We start from the raw sequence: 19,031 nt of genomic DNA on the forward strand, positions 1-19,031 counted from the left end.
GTAGAAAAAAATGAAATATTTTATGCTTTATTAATATCCCTTATTTTTATGTCTATTGAATACATCCCTAATGCCTTTAAATATCCCTGTAAGCACTAATGTAAATGAATACTAATATAATATAATCAATTTATATATGTAATAATTAATATACATAATAAATTATTGTAATAGTGTATAATAATTTAATTAAATGTATCTAATAAGCCTTATTAGTCCAAAGGAGCTTTGTCCCTGAAGGACTATTGTTTTCGTTTTGCGATTTTGCGTCGGACTCATAAAACGTCGGTTCACTTTTCAAACTGTTGCCACAAAATGTTAGAGTCCTGCATTATATTTGAAGAAATTAAATAATGAAAAATCTGCATAAATGATTGTCTATTTCTCGCATTGTGATAAAACAATGGTACATAGAGCCATCGAATTTTGAATGACGAAATCCTACTGCGAATATGGGCATCTGAAATCCCAAATTTGGAATTTGTTTTATTATAGATTTTATATTTTGTAAAACTTTAACGAATTTTTGATTTACAAACTCAATGCTTTAAAAGCGAGAAATGGCAACGTTATATATATATATAAAAAAAAAAAAAAAAAAAAAACTTTTATCTCCAGCTCGCGAGACTGTGTGTATATCGGAAATTCTAAAGATATGCTTAATTTAACATTATTTTGCGATATTGCTCTTGAACTGAATTTTATGGTTTAAGTGCAAAGAACATGATATTTAATAAATAAAGGTAACACTCAAAACGTTAAAAAAACGCCCCTTTGGACGTAATTTAAAATCTGAAACATTTCAGTTTTTTTTTTTTTTTTTTTTTTTTTTTTTTTATTTTGCTTTTTTAGTCTGAATATTATGATTTATCTTTAGTGTCCTGAAATCTGCAAAATCCTAAAATCCACACAACCTTTGGTCCCAAGCTTTGCAGATTTCTGGAACTTTGCTTAATTGTGTTATACATTTTTGGTGTTTAGAATATTTATTCTATTTTGTAATCTTTGATGACCTTTAACTGCTTAATACAAATGTTTGTGATATGTGTATAATATGTTGTGTGATATTTAAAAAGTAATTATAACTTTGATAGAATAGTTGTTTTATAAAATCTTATAAAGAAAAAGAGATGGTGTATGAAACTGTCAAAAAATAGAATTGATTTAAAATGTTTTTTTTTTTTTTTTTTTTTTTTTAAATTTTTTTTAACTATCAGAAATCCTTTTATGCTGTTAAAGTAATAACTGTTATAACCAGCAATTCCTGTGTGCCCCCCCCAGATGTACAGTGCGCAAAAAAAAGGGGGGGAACAGTTCTATGTCTCCTGTTTTATTGCGCTGATTGACGAAATTCAAATTGCGTTCTTCATATCTCGAAAGCGCGACTTACGACATATATTACAGGGTTCGTACGGTCCTTAAAAGTCCTTAATTTTTTCAAAAATGATTTTTGGTCCTTAAAAATCCTTAATTTTGGCTAAAATGAATAAACGGCCCTTAATTTTGCTCATTTGACATTTCTTATCATTTCTAATGATTGCCATTCTATGTGTGAATTGCGATTTCTCATGAATATGGAATTAAAATTGCACGGCTTTTAACCAATCTGTTGGCGGATTTGCGTTGCAAACGATTTAAAAAAAAAAAAAAAAAAAAAAACAGCTACCCGAACGAAAGTATCGGTGTCTGATTGGCTATTTACCCAATCTTTCGAAACAGGTGTTATCCATAAATTTAGGCAGATTGTGACGAAAGCGTGAAGCCGGAAGTTCTTTAAGAGGCGAAAGTGATGATGATGCAGGTGCTCGAGTAAAAAAAAAAGTGGGGGATTCTGTAAATATTTGCCAAAATTAGAGCAATCCCAACCTGGAAGGCCACAACCCTTCCGACGCCAATAGGAACGAGATGTCTGGAAAGTGCATTTTCAATAAACTATGGCTTCTTCAAGCTGACTACAAAGACTGGATATTGATGGATGACAATCCTTATAAAGCTAAATGTGGTCTTTGTCTGAAACAAATTGAAATTTCTATAATGGGAGAGTCAGCGCTGAAAATTCACATGAAAATTAAGTTTCGTTTTATCATTTCAGTTTGTTTTTACACGGTTTTGCTTAGCTTAATTTCTGTGTTTGTTTCAATTAAGCCATAAATTAATTTTTTATCACCTTCTACGGAGTTTATTCTCTTTTGAACATACTATATGTATGGGATATCGGGATTATGAGTTTATTTCTGCAGAGGGTTTGTTATCGATTTCGCGGAAAATCTGTTGGCTCCATTTCTATTTTAGGTCGCCAAGGGCAAATTCGGTTGGCCGAGGCTAGCCGAGAAAAAGTGAATTTCGGAAATACGTTTTGAAGCTTCAATAGACAATTAAGTATTTGGTTTAGTCCTATGCTGTTGATAGTAATGCATTATTTTTGCTAATGGCGATACAATTATTAGTTGAAAACAACTAACTAATTAAAAATTTAATATTTTTAAAGCTGAAAACAACTAATTGAAACTAATTTTCCTGAATTAACTAGACGCAAAATTAACTTTCATGAATTACTAAAGTTATTGGGTAGAAGTTTCAACTGAAAATATACATTCCGTATTATATATATATACATTTATACAAAGTCCGAGGTCGGGACTTCGGCGATCCCAGATCGGCACGTAGAAATTATAAAATTGAAAATATGAAATCGTGATTTATGAAATAATGAAGCATTTATGATTTAAAGGGTATCAAAATTTACAAAAGAAAAGAGCTTAATATTTATATGTTTACTTTATTAAACATTTCTTTCAATGCGAGTTGTTTGATTTGTTTTCTTTGCTAATACTTTAGACTAATACTATAGACATATAATCTCTTGTTGAGTTATTAAGTTCCATTGTTCAAGTCCTGTAATTGCTGTGTCGAGAATTCCGAATAACTTGTCAATCAAAATTTTTTCTCGTTCAGTAACCTCTTTGTTACTTTCTTCACTATCGGTAGCTGTATTTTCAGAATTTAGAACTATACTACAGATTTCGCCCTCCGTTAATTGATTGATAATTGGGGCATTGTCATCGCAATGAAAAACTTCTGTTTAACTTCCCTAAATTCTGCCGCCTGGTGCGGCCATGCGAGCTCTGGCGCTGGTTCTGGCTTTATGTGAATAACAAATCAATTATTCTTAATTCATACAGCACTAAATATAATCGTTTGTCCTATGAGTATCATTAACAAAATCAATTTTTAGCATAAGGAAAGAAGTTTCTATTAAATCTCCCCTTGTCAACATTTTAGCGCATTAAACTTAAATCTGTAATCGAATAATACTCTGTTATTTGGCGTCGCTGCATGAGTCATCACTCAAGTTGTCATCCGTTGATAAACATCATGGACCTTATAAGAAATAGACTAACCCAGTGGGCGGGGCGCGCGTCACCGACATGCCGGCAAGAAAGAGTAGGGACGATCTGGTTTACTTTAACACTGAAACCTATGGCGTTTGTATCACATAACTCTTTTTAATTATTAAATGTAATACGTTGTATAGTGATCAGATTATAAAAGCCACAGTTTTTTCCAAATAAGATTTAATATATTTAATTAAAGCACTTTTTACTGCATTTCGCGCATTTTTTTCACGCGTAATTCTTGTACAAACATCTTTACTTTGATAAAACGGTAAACACTCCAAGCACAAAATTTATGAACTTAATTTTGCGTAAAAATAAAGTAAAATTAAGTAAGATTAATAGTACGCGATGCTTTGAAATAAATAAGGCAAAATTAAACGAGATCTGATAATTTTTTTTAATTTAATGAACATTTTCAGGCAGTGATTTTCCAAACTATAATAACATTACAAAACGATCATATTTATTTGATTATATGATCATTAAATTATTAACATTAAAGTGGATTAGTTATTTAAATAACTCATAAAATTCGGAGGATAAAATTTTCTGAGCGTAATGAAGGGGAAAAAAGGATAAAACAAAATCTAGAAGCACTCTTTTTTTTTTTTTTTTTTTTTTTTTTTTTTTTTTTTTTTTTTTTTAAAGTTTTGTGTGTTACCTATATTTATTGAATATCATGTTCTTCGCCCGTAAACCACATACATTTGAAAACAGCATATCTTTAGAATTTCCGCACTGGAGATAAAACTGTTATTTTTTTCCGTACAGTGCTCCCTTTGAACTCCTTGAGTTTGTTAATCAAAAATTCGTTAAAGTTTTACAAAATATGAAATAGATTAAAACAAATTTGAAATTCGGCCGTCCAGATGCCCATGTTCGGGTGGAGGATTACATTATTCAAAATTTGATGGCTCTAGATACTGTCGTTTTTGTCACATTGCGAGAAACATACATGTATTCATGCAGATTCTTCATTATTTAATTTCTTTACATATAATACAGGGCGATAATATTTGGTAACAACAATTTGGAAGGAGACACGGACATTTATAGTAAAACAGCAAAAAATGACACTTTGAAACTAACAGCCTTTCTAGACTATTGCCCCTTTGGGCTAATAAATTAAATTAACACTAAATGAAAAAAATCTTATGCAGAACTAAAAATAAATTTTAAAAAATAATCACTATAAAATACAAGCAAAATTAATTATTACGGTTAAATACAATTTTAATATTACTATTAAATGCATAAAAATTTTTAAGTGTCAAAGTGTTTATCACTATGATGTATTATCAAATATAATTGAAATAAAATTCCTTTATAGAAATTGTGCTATAATACTCATCTATAATTTAAAAAAAGCAGCACAATTTTGAATTTTAAACAAAACTTTCAAAAATTCGTTTTTAAATATTTTAGTATTTTTTACTTATTTACACCAATAAAAAGGAAACTCTGCTGGACCTTAGAGTCAAGTTTAAAAATTGCAAGAGAAAATTGCTTGTTTGAAATTTTATGTTATTTCAGATTTAAAATATTATTTTCTAAAAGAAGTAGTTACAAATTTCCTTACAGCATAGGAAAAGCTAAAAAAATATCCAGCCCTGAAAGCATGCAATAGCTTTATAATTATTTGGAACATTAATTATGCTTGATAAATATGCTAAATTTTTAAAAATCAATTTCAATTTCAAAAATAAAAATATGTAGAAACACTAATTTGTGAAATGAGGCGCTACAACCAGTTTTATCTTGACAATAATACACGCTGCAATTGGCAACCAATGTTAAATGTCTGCAAGTCTTCCCTACTCCTCCGGATGTGATCAAGGTGACAGCCGCTAACGCCTCAGACGAGGGAGAAAACCCGTTTGGGTTAGTCTACTTTTTATAAGGTCCATGATAAACATGCGGTGATGAAAGCAAAATACAATAAATAATGATTCGTGATTTCGGCATCAAGGATATAAAATATTAGTTGGTGTAAAATTAATCAATGTTTCTTTTTGAGATTATGCCAAGCAGATACGCAGCTATGGAGTCAAGTTACTAAACTAATCACACAAATTTATGCTAAAATAATTATTTCTTCAATAATGAAATATTTTATTGAGCGCCAAACTGAGTTTAAGAATCGGGATTTCCGGCATGTTTTTTTATGAGGAAAAAAATGTAATGCGCATGCGTAAAGCATACCTCTTCCCTCCAAAAAAGCCCTAAAAAGTTGGTTGGTGGTGGCTTTGAGTCCGGATTTTAGATCATTCCAGATATTGGATGTCTGGATCTCGGAATTTGTACTGTGTATATATATATATACTGTATATATATAGTAAAAATGTATATTTTCAGTGTACATTTGTTATTATATATAGATTTCTTATAGATTTCTTATTATATATATATATACATTATATACAAATTAAATTTAAATTTTAACAAACACGTATAAAAGTAAAAAAGCAAATTTAAAGCCAAAATTAAAAAAAAAGCAAATTTAAAGCCAAAAAAAATTTAAAAATTATTTATATATATGCGATACTTAATTTTACTAATGCCTTGCATGTAATGCCCCTTTTAACTGCAAAACATCTTTAGCTTCTCAACTGCAGAGTTTCTTCTAACAGTATCAGGAATTTTGTCAAGTTAGAAGAACCATCTCCTTCAGGAAAAGATGTAACTGCTAATTCAACATCAATAAGTGTTGAAAATAATAAAATCAATTCTTTTCTTTTCAAATCTGAAGTTACAGATGCAAAAATATTGTGGGCTTTTAAGTGCATCAAAAGCCACTATTCTTTTAAATCGTGCGATGATATTGGGCCGTTATTCACTAAAATGTTCCCGGATAGTTCCATTGCAAAATAGTTTTCATATGGTGAAAAGAAATGTGCTTATATCTGTTATTTTGGTCTTGGCCCTTATTTTAAAACTTTGTTACTAAAGCATTGTAAAAATGCTGAGTTTTTTACATTACTATTTGATGAAACTCTTAAGCTGACACATCAAAAGAAGCAACTAGATATTTATGTGAGGTACTGGCATCACGAAAATAAGGTCAGAACTCAGTACCTTACTTCTGCATTTATAGGGCATGCAACAAGTGAAACTACGAGGGCTATCCAGAAAGTAGATTACGTTTTGGAATAAAAAAATAAACAAAGTATAGGAAACAAATTTTATTATATACAGATGAAAGCCACACTCAAATACTACTTTTCTACATAGTCACCATACAAATTAAGGCATTTATCGTGGCGATGTACGAGCTTGGAAATTCCTTCGTCGAAAAATTCGGCCGCCTGCGCCTTCAACCACTTCGTTACCTCTTCTTGCAGCTGTGCGTCGTCATCAAAACGCTGCATAGCCAGCCACTTCTTCATTGCTGGGAATAGGTGGAAGTCGCTCGGTGCCAGGTCGGGACTGTACGGCGGATGAGGAAACAACTCCCACTTAAAAGATTCAAGAACTTTACGAGTGACATTTGCCGTGTGGGGCCGGGCGTTGTCGTGAATCAGCAAGATCTTAGAGCTCAACATTCCTCTGCGCTTGTTTTGAATTGCTCTTCTGAGTTTTTGGAGAGTTTGGCAATACCTTTGAGAGTTTATTGTAGTGCCTCTTTCCAGGAAGTCCACCAAAATTACACCTTTTCTGTCCCAAAAAACAGTCGCCATCATCTTCCTTGCCGACATTGTTTGCATGCATTTCTTGGGTTTTTGGGGAGAACTTGTGTGCCCCCACTGCATTGATTGCAATTTTGTTTCACAGTTCACATGTTTCACCCATGTTTCGTCACCAGTAACGATGCAGTCGAGTAAAGAGTCACCATCCTTATGGTAAGCGTCCAAAAAGTTCAACGCTGCAGCCATTCGCTGATTTTTGTGGTCCTCTGTCAATATTTTTGGAATCCATCTTGCACAAAACTTGTGGTAACCAAGCTTTTCGCTGATGATTTCGTGCAACAAACTTCGCGAAATTTGTGGAAAACTCAAAGAAAGTTCCGTTATTGTGAAATTTCGATTTTCACGGACTTTAGCATCGACTTTTTCGAGAGTTCGGCGGTCACTATGCTGGGTCTCCCACTTCGATCTTCGTCGTGAACATTGGTTCGGCCATTTTGAAATCTTATGACCCACTGACGCACTCCACCTTCAGTGATAATGTTGTCCCCATACACTTCACGAAGCTGCCGATAGATTTCTATCGGTTTACAGTTTTTTGCAGTCAGAAACCTTATTACTGAGCGCAGCTCGCGGGATTTTCAATTAACGCAGACATTTCAAACCGTCACAGTATCTGAACGGAGCACAGCACGAACCTCTCACTAGCACGGCTAGATGCAGACTGAGCTGCGCAACGCTCTGACCCCAAGATGGCCGCGCTAGCCCCGCCCCTAGCGGACACAGACGGAAACGTAATCTACTTCCTGGATGGCCCTCGTATTTTATCCAAATTTTATGAATGTGTTGAAAAACTAGACTTGTCAAAACTCTTACAAATATCGATGGATGGTCCTGCAGTAAACTGGAAATTTTATGATTTATTGCAACAGGACTTGACAAAGGAATATAACATTCAATGCTTGACATTAGAGACATGTAGTTTACACATTCTTAACAATGCTTTCAAGCATAGGATGTCATCCACTGGTTGGGACATTCCATCATTCTTATCCTCCTTATATTGGATTTTTAAAGATTCTCCTGCAAGACGTGAAGATTTTTTAAGTATATCTGGCTTAAAAAAGCTACCTGTGAAGTTCTGCTTTTAAGTTTCCTGTGAAGTTGCAAAATGTCCCAGCAGTTGAAAGAGCCATTGAAATATGGGATGACTTGCTACTGTACATTAAAGAAGTTGAAATGGGGAAGTTTAAAAAAAATTCATCGAAATCCTTCTCAAATATTTTGGAGGCAACTAAAGATAAAACATTTCTTATAAAATTAAATTTTTTTCTCTCTCTGTCGAAAATATTATTGCCTTTCCTTGAATATTATCAAAGTGATAAACCACTTATTCCCTTTTTTGCTGAAGATATCTTAAAACTTGTAAACGATTGCCTTCAGCACTTTAAAATTTTGAAACTAGAATATTCAAAAATAACTAAAGCAGAAAATCTTTATAAATTTAATTTTAATGATCCAAATTGTTATAATGATAAAAGTAAAGTTTATTTGGGATTCATTGCTGAGCAGTTAATGAATGATAAATAACATTTCACAAGCTGAAAGTTTTGCATTGAAACAAGAAGCTCAACAATGTGTCTTAACAATGGTACAACACTTAATGTCTAAATGCCCGATAAATTATTCTCTTATTCAAAATGCATCTTGTATAGACCCGCGATTGATGGTTAAAAGCCCAGAACAAAATGAAAATAGTTCTAACTGTATTAATGCAGAATAAACGTGTTTTACAACATGATTGGGATGAAATTCTGCTGCAGTTTGGAGAGTTTCTAGACATAGTTAAGACAAATTTACATGAATTTTCTACTTTTGATCCTCAAAATCTTTCTCTTGACACATTTCTCACTTCTTATTTTCATGATTTTCACTATTCAAAAGTATGGAAAATAGTGAAAATGATTCTTATCTTGTCACATGGACAGGCCTCTGTAGAAAGGGGCTTCTCTGTAAATAAAGCAATTGAAATTGAAAATTTAAGTGACTCATCATACATTTTTCAACGCACAGTATTTGATTACATAAATTTTTCTGGAGGTGTTCTTAATAAAGAAATGAGATCAGCAGCAGCTTCTGCAAGGTCTAAATATATGCAGTATTTAGAAGAACAAAAATCTTTAACTAAATCTGAAAATTCAAAGAGGAAAAGAAATATCATTGAGGAAGAAATTGATTATATGAAGCAGAAAAAAAAATTTCTTCAAAGGGACATTAAAGATATTAATGAAGAAGTAGATGCTTTAGCAGATGAAGCTGAGACCAGCATGAACATTGATTTGTTTATCAAAGCAAATGAACTTAGAAGAATAGTTAAAGAAAAGGAAATAGACATAAATAAATTAGATGTTAAAATAGCTGAAAAGATTTCAGATTTAAAAAAAGCACAAATGTTTTGTATCTTTTATTGTACAGTTTATTGTTCTAGTATCTTTAAAAAACCAAGGAAATAAATTATATGTTTACAAATCAGTTATTTTAATCTGCAAACTATTCTTACATTGTGATTATAATAGTAGTTGACTGTGTTTAAATAAATATCAAATAAGTTAAATAATAATCATGTAAATCTCTAAAATAGTGACTGTTATTAGTGTAAAATACACTTATACATGTTTTTAAAGAAATTATGTTCCTAATTTAATGTTATCTACTTCATAACTTGTAGGGAGTTAGTTTAATTTTCAAAATTGTTTTATGGTAAGTATTAAGGCTCGTTTCCACTACTGCGTACGAATGCATTGCGTCAATTGAAGACACGCCTACGGCATCCGTACAAGCGTTTCCACTGCTGCGTATCCGTAAAATATTTTCATTTTCCGCCACTAGGTGTCACTGTAATATTTTGGCACCAAAAAAGCAGTTTGCGAGTTACGACGCTGAACATCTGAATTTTTCCCGCTTAAGCGAATATTGTTTGTTTTGGATTTGATATGGATCCTGACGTAAAACACAGAAAAGTTTTGTTTACTAAATTCCCTGTTAATTGGAAATTTTTATTTCTGCTTATGAACTGCGAAAGTAAAGTACGCTAGCAATTTTTAGATAAGTAAGGTTATAATGCATATTATGAACATCACTAATTCCACAGAAGCTGAAGTAAATTTAAAAAAAAATTTGCATTTCTAGAAGCCTTAAATATTATGAAATAATATATATATATTATTAAAACTAAAATGTACTGTTAGTGAAAAAGTAAACTAATAAATAAATAAAATAAAAAAGTTAAAGGAATTAAAAAAATAGTTGGTACTTTAAAAGTACAGAGCAACTGTAAAGAAAGGTTCACAATACTTACACAAAATTTGCTATACTTGTATACCGCTGACTTCAGGTTCATAGCTGGATAATTTATTAGAAATCTCGTTTGTTTTAAAATGCACTATGGGCAGTTATATTTTATGCATAATCCATAAAATATTATTTTTAATTTAAACATTTTTAATTCATATCTCTTTTTATAAAAGAAGTTATAAAAATAAGATTTTTCTCTTTATATATACACACATTAGGTAAAGAAAATGGAAGTATTTAATTAATTAATTCCTGCGCTTCTCCTGGAGAGGATTGAATTTAAGAGTAATTATTATAGTAATTTTTTGTTAAAAAAATGTTTAGGGCATTAATACTGTTTCATGTTAATTGGAATGAAAGTTTAGAGTCGTAAACATCCCAAAGTCTGAACACATGTATATACATTCACATAAAAGTGAAACGAAAAAATATATATATATATCTGCAGGGTTTCAAAATAAATTAAATTTAAATAATTCTGTTGCACCATTGCTGCAAGGAATGAAATTTGAATTTAACAAACATTTTCTATTTGTAAAAAGCAAATTTAAAGTTAGTTAAATTTAAATGAAATTTAATGCAAACAAATAAATGATTAATTATTGCTGCGAACTAATATACAATATCATTTAAATTTTGAAGCATATGTAAATCAAGTGCAAGTATCAAAACCCATGAATAAATATATAATTCCAAAAATTTATTTATCCTATAATTCACTTGTGCATTTTTATAAATTTTTAGGATTAAATCGATCCTATTATTCATTTATGCCTTTTTATAATTTTTTAGGATTAACAAGCTATCCTATTATTCACTTATGCATTTTTATAATTTTTTTAGGATTAATAATCTATCCCATTATTCACTTATGCATTTTTATAAATTTTTTAGGATTAATAAATTTTTGGAATTGTATATTTATTCATGGATTTTGATACTTGCACTTGATTTACATATGCTCTCAGAATTTAAATGATATTGTAGATTAGTTCGCAGCAATAATTAATCATTTCTTTGTTTGCATTAAATTTCATTTAAATTTAATTAACTTTAAACTTGCTTTTTACGAATAGAGAATGTTTGTTAAATTCAAATATATATGTACAGTATATGCTTTCAATTAGTATTATATAATTTTCAAACTTTTTTGCGGTAAAAATTTAAATAAATAAGAGCATAAATAAAACAATGTATTTAATGCATATAATAATAGAAATAAATTATAAAACATGAATATAGATCAAATTGGAATAAAAAGCTAAGAAAGTTGCAGACAGGGTGCAAAAAGCATATGATATTCGAACTGACGACTCCAAAAGGTGAACATTGTTACCATCAGCTTTACCACTAAGCTAAGATTGCATGTGAGTCAAATGCATGTTTTGGCATATATACATTATCAAGAAAATCAATTCTTAAAACTTAAGTTTTTTGGTCCTATTTCAGTTTGCTATCGTCTGAAAAATTCACCAGAGTTTGTTCTTCAGCTTCTAGTACATTTTTTACAAAAAACATTATCTTTTAAAGTGGCGTTCCAACTGAAGTTAAACAAGCTGCTAAAAATATATTTCATGTGCTTACAAATATATGTTAGCCAAAAAGATATATTTATAAAGGGAAATACAAATTTAACATACTCTTCAATGAACTGGAGTATTTAAAAGGCTATCAAATTTAATTTATAATTAACGTTTTTAGTTTTTACCTTTTTCAAAAGAAAAAATAGCAAATCTTTTAATCATATCTAATTTGCTATAGCAGTTTGATATAGTCAGATATTCATTTTCATTAAAGCTAAATGAGTATGCAGAAGTAGGAAATGATTATCAGAACCAATTTTGCTATTTCATGGACTTGGAATTATAATTTTTGCCGCTGATTTTCTTGAACTGAATTTCTTGAACGAACAAGTACTGTAGTTGCATTTATCTTGTTTTTCTTATCTTTTTTTAACTAAATTCAGCTGATTGCTATCTTTTCAGCACGCAGATTTCTTGCTATGATGTTAATTCAGAAATAAGTATTTTTTAGCAAAACGTTCTTTTCCTAAGCGAGCGTTCATCGCTCTTCTGCCGCTATTAATTTTTGGTGACTACACATTATTGCTCCTTTTTTACCATGTGACCCCAACGCATCCACAGACATACGGATAGAAGTTGAACATTGTTGAACTCCATCCGTATATCATCCATCACCGCACACCGACCGGATTGCAGATGTCAATTAAAGTGAATTCGCTCGCTGATTGGAGAAACGCATACACACCGCAACGCATACGCAACAGTGGAAACGGGCCTTTAAAATAAATTTAATAATAGTGCATAATACACACTTCTGTTAGTTTCTTCTGTTAGTGAAATTACAAGCATGAAGTCGGTTGTATGGATAATTGCTTTATTCTATTCGTTTTTTTGTTTGCTGATAGGTCCTTAATTTTTTCTTTGATGGTCCTTAAAAGTCCTTAATTTTCATGTAAGGAAAGGTGTACAAACCCTGTATTAGATTTATATATAGCACTATTCTACATAGGTGTTTTGACACAAAATCCGACTTTTTCTGAAATAATATGTCAATTTTTTTCCATATTTCGATTCTACGAATCAAATTATGCCCAAATATGAAATTTTGTGAAATTTACAGAGAAATTCACAAATTTATGTTGGTTTTTTTTTTTTTTTTTTTTTTTTTTTTTTTTTTTTTTCCCAGTTTGTGCAGAGAATAGTTCACTTGGCAAACTTCTTAATATATGGCAACCTATTTTCCTTTTCCGTGAGAGGAAAAAAAAAAAAAATCACAGCATTCTTTCTTTCAAATAATGTTCTTTATATTATATGTTTGTTATTATTTTAAATATTTTTTTTTCTTTTCGAATTTCATTTTAATTGCTTAAGTTGCATGGTTTCTTTCAAATAACTGTTTTATAAATTTCTATTTACCCATTCGAACTACACAGTTTAAATATAAGGTGTATCGTTTATTTTTTTCAAATAGTTTTCTTTATATATATATATTATTTTTTTTGTCACAGTTATTATTTTAGGTAATTTTTAAATTTTTAGACCTTTATTTTAATTGTTTGTGTTGCATTGTCTCTTCAAATTTACTATTTTTTCATTCGAACTGAGCATTTAAAATATATTTATTAATATAAATATTCTGAGATTTTATTTTATTTATTTGAATTGCGTTTCTTTCGGAAGAATACTTTCTGTCCCAGACTACGATACATCTGAAAACTGAATATATTAAAAGAGAAAATACAGTAAAGCGCAGTTAACACGCCTTTCAGTGTTCTGTTCAGAAAAGATATATAAATGAGAAAGATGTATAACCAACATTTTTAACTTAGGATGACTTGCATATATTGCTTTAAATAGCTTTAACATTATACTCATTAATTTTATCATCCTACATTTAGTTTCTTAAAATGTTATTCATATTTTAGTCAAATATTTTATTTATGAAATCGCAAGAATCAAGTATCATATAAGATTAAAAAGTTTTAAATTTAAAAAATAAGTACTAAATTTTATATGCAAAAATTTTATTTTTTTTCCTTCTTAATGGCTTGATCTTTTTCTTCAGGCATTCTGCAAGTATATTAAAAAGCATCCAACTTTTCGAAACATCTTGGTATTTTTGACATTCATTTTAAATAAAGCTATCACCTTCCATTTCAAAAAGGCCCACAAACGGCCGAGTGGTAAAGTTGCTGAATACTGGTAATTTGCTCCGTGGTTCAAATCCTGGCGAATGGGCTCATTGCATGGCCATTCTCATGGTTTTTCTCGTGTCTAACGTGTATACGAGCTGGTTTTGCTGAGAAAGTTCTTCACGAAGGCATCCCTCCTTTAAGGCAGATAGCCCGGCTTTGCCGTAACTTAATAATCCAGATCAATCCATTTCATCGATATTTTCTCAGAGCCTTTACCAGTCTTTACAGGCTAAGCATTATGAAGGCATGAGATGAAAGGAAAGAGTGGTTTCATCAAGAGGGAAAACGTCTTTAGCTGGTATCTATATACGTCACTGGATAAATTCTGGAATCTTTAAATAATTCGACTGAGAAATCGTGGGATGCTATGTTTATGATATGATATGATGTTCTATGACATAATTTAAATTTATGCAACCATATAGTCAAAAACCAGTCACTCTTCAATTTAAACTGCAACGATATGGTTTTTGTCTTTTCTGTTAGTTACTAAATTGCTGCTATTTGCTGGTGTGCACGTCCAAGTGTTTTCTCTTTGAACACCCAGCTTCATTGAAGTAGATTCCCCTTTAAAATTTTGCTTGCCCAATTTCCTTCTTTCTTTCTACATTTGTTTTCAGTGCTGACACAAGAAAATTAAGATTTCTAGATTGTTACACTTCCATAAATTTTGCATCCTTGTCAAATTTTTTAAAATATCAGTTGCATCAAATGTGTTTCAGATGAAAACAGCTTTTCATTTTCTAGACATTTTAACTATAAACAAAGTTTAAAGCAAAGTCCAAAGGGTAAATATTTGAATTAAAAGATTTTTGTTAAATGAGGAAGAAATAAACCACTCCAGCAGCGCTTATCCTGTATCACTGTGTAACCCAATTCTTATATCGGGTGGAAAAAATCTAAATCATATTATTTAGAGTTTCTAATCCTAATATTTTCTATATTAAAGATGTTTTGTATATGATCTACAACACGAGAGAAAATTACTCTTTAAAACATTCTTTCTAAGAGAATTTATGTAAAAATTAATATTTTTGTATATTTGTTTAAAGCTGGGACATGACACAAACTGTCTACGTCCTGTTTGCTTAAAAACATTGTGAAAATAAACATCAAACTAACTTTTCTCAGTTTTAGACAATTCGATTTAAATGAAGTAAAGTAGCAGACGATAACACGGCGAAGGTAAAAATTTACTTTCACAAATATTAAAAAAAAAAAAAAAAAGAGAGAGAGAAAGAGAGAAAAAGAAATTAAAAAAAAGTTTAAAATTTGAATAATATCTAAACAAATTTCATATAATTAATTCTCCCTATCGCTCAAAAGAAAAAAAAAGATGCCAAATTTCAAAACGCGAAAATATGTAAATTCATGTATATCTTAGAAAATTTTAAATAAAAATCTCTAATTTTTTGCAGGTATGCTTAGAAATGCGTCTACTTTAAGATGATGGTAAAAAATTTATAGGTTATAATTCAAAATTTTTTTCAAAAAATATATAAAAATTATTTAAAAATAGAAATTTAAAAAATAATACACAAAAATGGCTGAATTTAATTTAGAGTGAACCTAAATTTTGAAATGTGAAAGGAAGAATCAAAAAAGTGTAATAAAAAAGAGATATTAATAAATATATGCCAAATTCAATTAACATTGAGGAGCTAAAATTTTGAGAGCTAATTTTTTGAAAACTACTTGTGCAATTGTTACAAAACTTGGCAGACTGGCATAATTTGAGTCGCAAAATCAAAATATGTAAAAAAATTGGTATGTTATTTCAGAAAAAGTCCGATTTTGTGTCAAAATACCTATGTTAGAATAGTGCTATATATAAATCTAATATACATCATAAGTCTCGCTTTCGAGACATAAAAAACGCAATTTGAATTTCGTGAATCAGCCCAGTAGAACTGGATATATAGAACTGTCCTGCCCCCCCTTTTTTTTTGCGCACTGTACATTAATGTTCTTCATGCTAGATTGGTATAAGTGCTATGCTATGCATCTAAGTCAGGGGTCGCCAAACGTTTTTGATCATCGCCCCCTATATAATTTTTCGAAATCTCCATAGACCCCCACAAAGGTAATTTTCAGGTAATTAAAATAAAACTATATATTAGTTTAAATATTTAATAAATCAGAAACAATAAATAAAGTAGCTACAGATTTTTTACTTCTTAATGAGATGAGTGTGCTTGGTGTTTCTTGGCAAGGTTCGCTATATTGGGTTCGAAATTAGTCAATTTTAACCGTAAATCCCCTCGAAGCTCCACATTTAATTTATTTCTGTTTTTAGTTAAAATTGAATTAACGTGACTGAAACGAGCTTCAACCGTATACGAACTTGGAAACACCAGCATTTCGTAAAGTTTCACATATTTTTGCTTTATATTTATATTAGTCCAAAATTTATGTATTGTCAAATTAATACGCGTTTTTGTTTCAAGATCGGACAATAGTTCAGCAAGCTCATCTTGTATGTAGATGTCGACGTTATCAATTTGCGCCGAAAATGGCGCAATAATCCAATCAGGGATGTCAATGTTTTCCAAATCAACAAAGCGCAGTTTAAAATCGTCGCTTAATTTTTGATGATGATTTGTATATATTTCCAAGTCTTCTTTTGTTTTTAATTGTTGCAGATTTGAAAAATACTTATAATCCTTATGTAGCATTGAAGATCTAAATAAATTTAATTTTACTTGGAAGCCTAACAGTATTGTCCGAGCTTGGATAATTGTTATATCTTTTCCTTGCAGTTTTGTTTGAACGTCATTAAATTTTCCAAATAAGTCTGCTAAATAAAAAATATGGTTCTTATTGTTTTGGAGTTCATTGCTTAGAACAGGATTTATTTCGTTCAGAAATTCTGTCGTGGAGTCAAATAAATTGACGAGCCGTTGCAAGCATACACCTCTAGACAACCATCTAACCTCAGTGTGCAGAAGTAATTGGTTAAATAACTCATTGTTTTCCTCACAAAGTTTGGCAAATAATCTTGATTTAAGAGGTTGAGCTTTAATTTGATTAATAAATTTAATACAAAACTGTAAAGGTTCATGTAACTCTGAACTCAGATATTTTGCTACTAAGTTGTGTCTATGCAACACACAATGAATAGTACGAATACTGGGCACTTTTTCTTTGAGGCATGTAGCAAAACCTCGGTAACGCCCTACCATAGAAGGTGCGGCATCTGTGGCTACTGCTATTATATTTTCAAGCGGAATGTCATATTTATTTAAATATTCTTGTAAACATCTAAAAATTGTCACTCCCTTCCCATCGGTTTCAAGATATTTAGCAAATAAAAATTCATCAATGACTTCTCCTTTAATTTTACTGAAATATCTAACATACGCCATAAGAATAGCAGAAACGCAAAAAACAGATTCATCAAGTTGTATAGAGAACTTGCAATTTTTTAACTCCGAAACTATTGTGTTTTCTATTTCTTCGGCCATTTCGTCAATACGCTGTTTTACAGAATTTGCACTTAATGGCAAAGACTTTAAAACATTAGTAGAGTCTTTTTTCATCACTTTCTCAATGACGTCTCTAATTGCAGGTACTACAATTTCTTCTGCGATTGTGTGAGGTTTTCCCCTCTTTGCTATATTAAGCGAAATCTTGTACCAAGCAATTAATCCTCCTTCATTTTCAGTTTCAGTAGACTGTTTCATAAAACTTTTTAGAGTTGGTCGACATGTGAATTTTTCTTTGAGTTTTTTGAAAAATTCTAATTCTTCATTTTTTTTTTTTTTTATCTGAATGAAGCCTTTCAAGGTAATCTTTCATTTTTGACGGTTTCATATATTCATTTCCAAAAGTTTATCCGAGCGATAAAGTCACTGAAACCTGGTAGCTCGGTCCGAGGTTTGAATCCCGCGAAAGGGCTGGCTGCGTGGGCATTTTTGTGGTTTTTCCCATGTGTAACATGTATATGAGCCAGTTTCCCTAAGAAAGTCCTCCACGAAGGCATCCCTCCCCTTAGGCAGACAGCCCTCGAGGCTTTGCCATAATCACACACACACAAACTTCAAATAATCAAAATCTTGTAATCTGTGTAACAGTTGCAAAAAAATTTTAATTGAAATGTCTCCGTGGGCTGCATGAAACTGCTGCGGAGGCTGGCCCATGGACTGCTAGCTTGAAACCACTAAATTAGATAATGAAACATTTATTTAGTATAGATATAAAACAAGCTTATGAAGAATGAAAGGGCTATTTAAATAATGACAACTGTGTGGAAGGGCTTCTTAAGAATTAAAAGGTAAACAATGCAAAAAATTATTAGAATGGTTGAAACCTTGTCAGAGTATATCATTAGTTAATCCGTGTGTTGAACATAATCTTGTAAATTGCCAATAGCAAGCAATGCAATTCATTGCTACAAAGAACAGTGAGAAGAGAAAAGGCTAAAGAGAAAAATATACAGATGGTCAATATTGAAATTTATAGAATAAAAATAAATGAACAAAAAATGCATGTTTAAAAATTATTCTTAATAAAGACATGGGTATTTATCAATCACATTTATTGAAAAATTGAGAGAATTTTTTTAGACTCAGTTATCATTCATTATGTATATTTAGTTCTTTGATTAGACCAGGATTTATTATTTAGGGTTATTAGGACCAGGATTAATTATTTGAGGTATTGTTGCATAGTTGTCATGGATATTTAATATATGTAATATATAAAGTTTACATTTCTTTAAATTGCTTGTAATTTAACCTTTCAATCAGCAGATTTGTCTGATATACTTTTCTGTACTCTAATAAATGGAGAAAAGTAACTACACAGATTATAAAGTTGAAGGGTTAAGTAAAATTATTGGACATATTTGAGTATATAGGGTATAGAATGGGGAAATTCATAAACTTCAAAAAGAAAACTGTGTTTTTCTTACAGAAAACTGTGTTTTCAAATTGATTT

At 30.6% G+C, this 19,031-nt stretch overlaps 1 protein-coding gene across 3 annotated transcripts in view; it reads left to right on the top strand.

Annotated features, from left to right (window-relative positions):
• The window catches only part of dor (vacuolar protein sorting-associated protein 18 dor), a 124,095-nt gene that overhangs the window by 40,931 nt on the left and 64,133 nt on the right, over positions 1 to 19,031 (top strand). The window lies entirely within an intron of this gene.

The sequence above is a fragment of the Stegodyphus dumicola genome, chromosome 2 (genome assembly GCF_044657685.1).
Source record: "Stegodyphus dumicola isolate Sdum_Otavi_A_Nest chromosome 2, ASM4465768v1".
Classification (NCBI taxonomy): Eukaryota; Metazoa; Arthropoda; class Arachnida; order Araneae; family Eresidae; genus Stegodyphus; species Stegodyphus dumicola.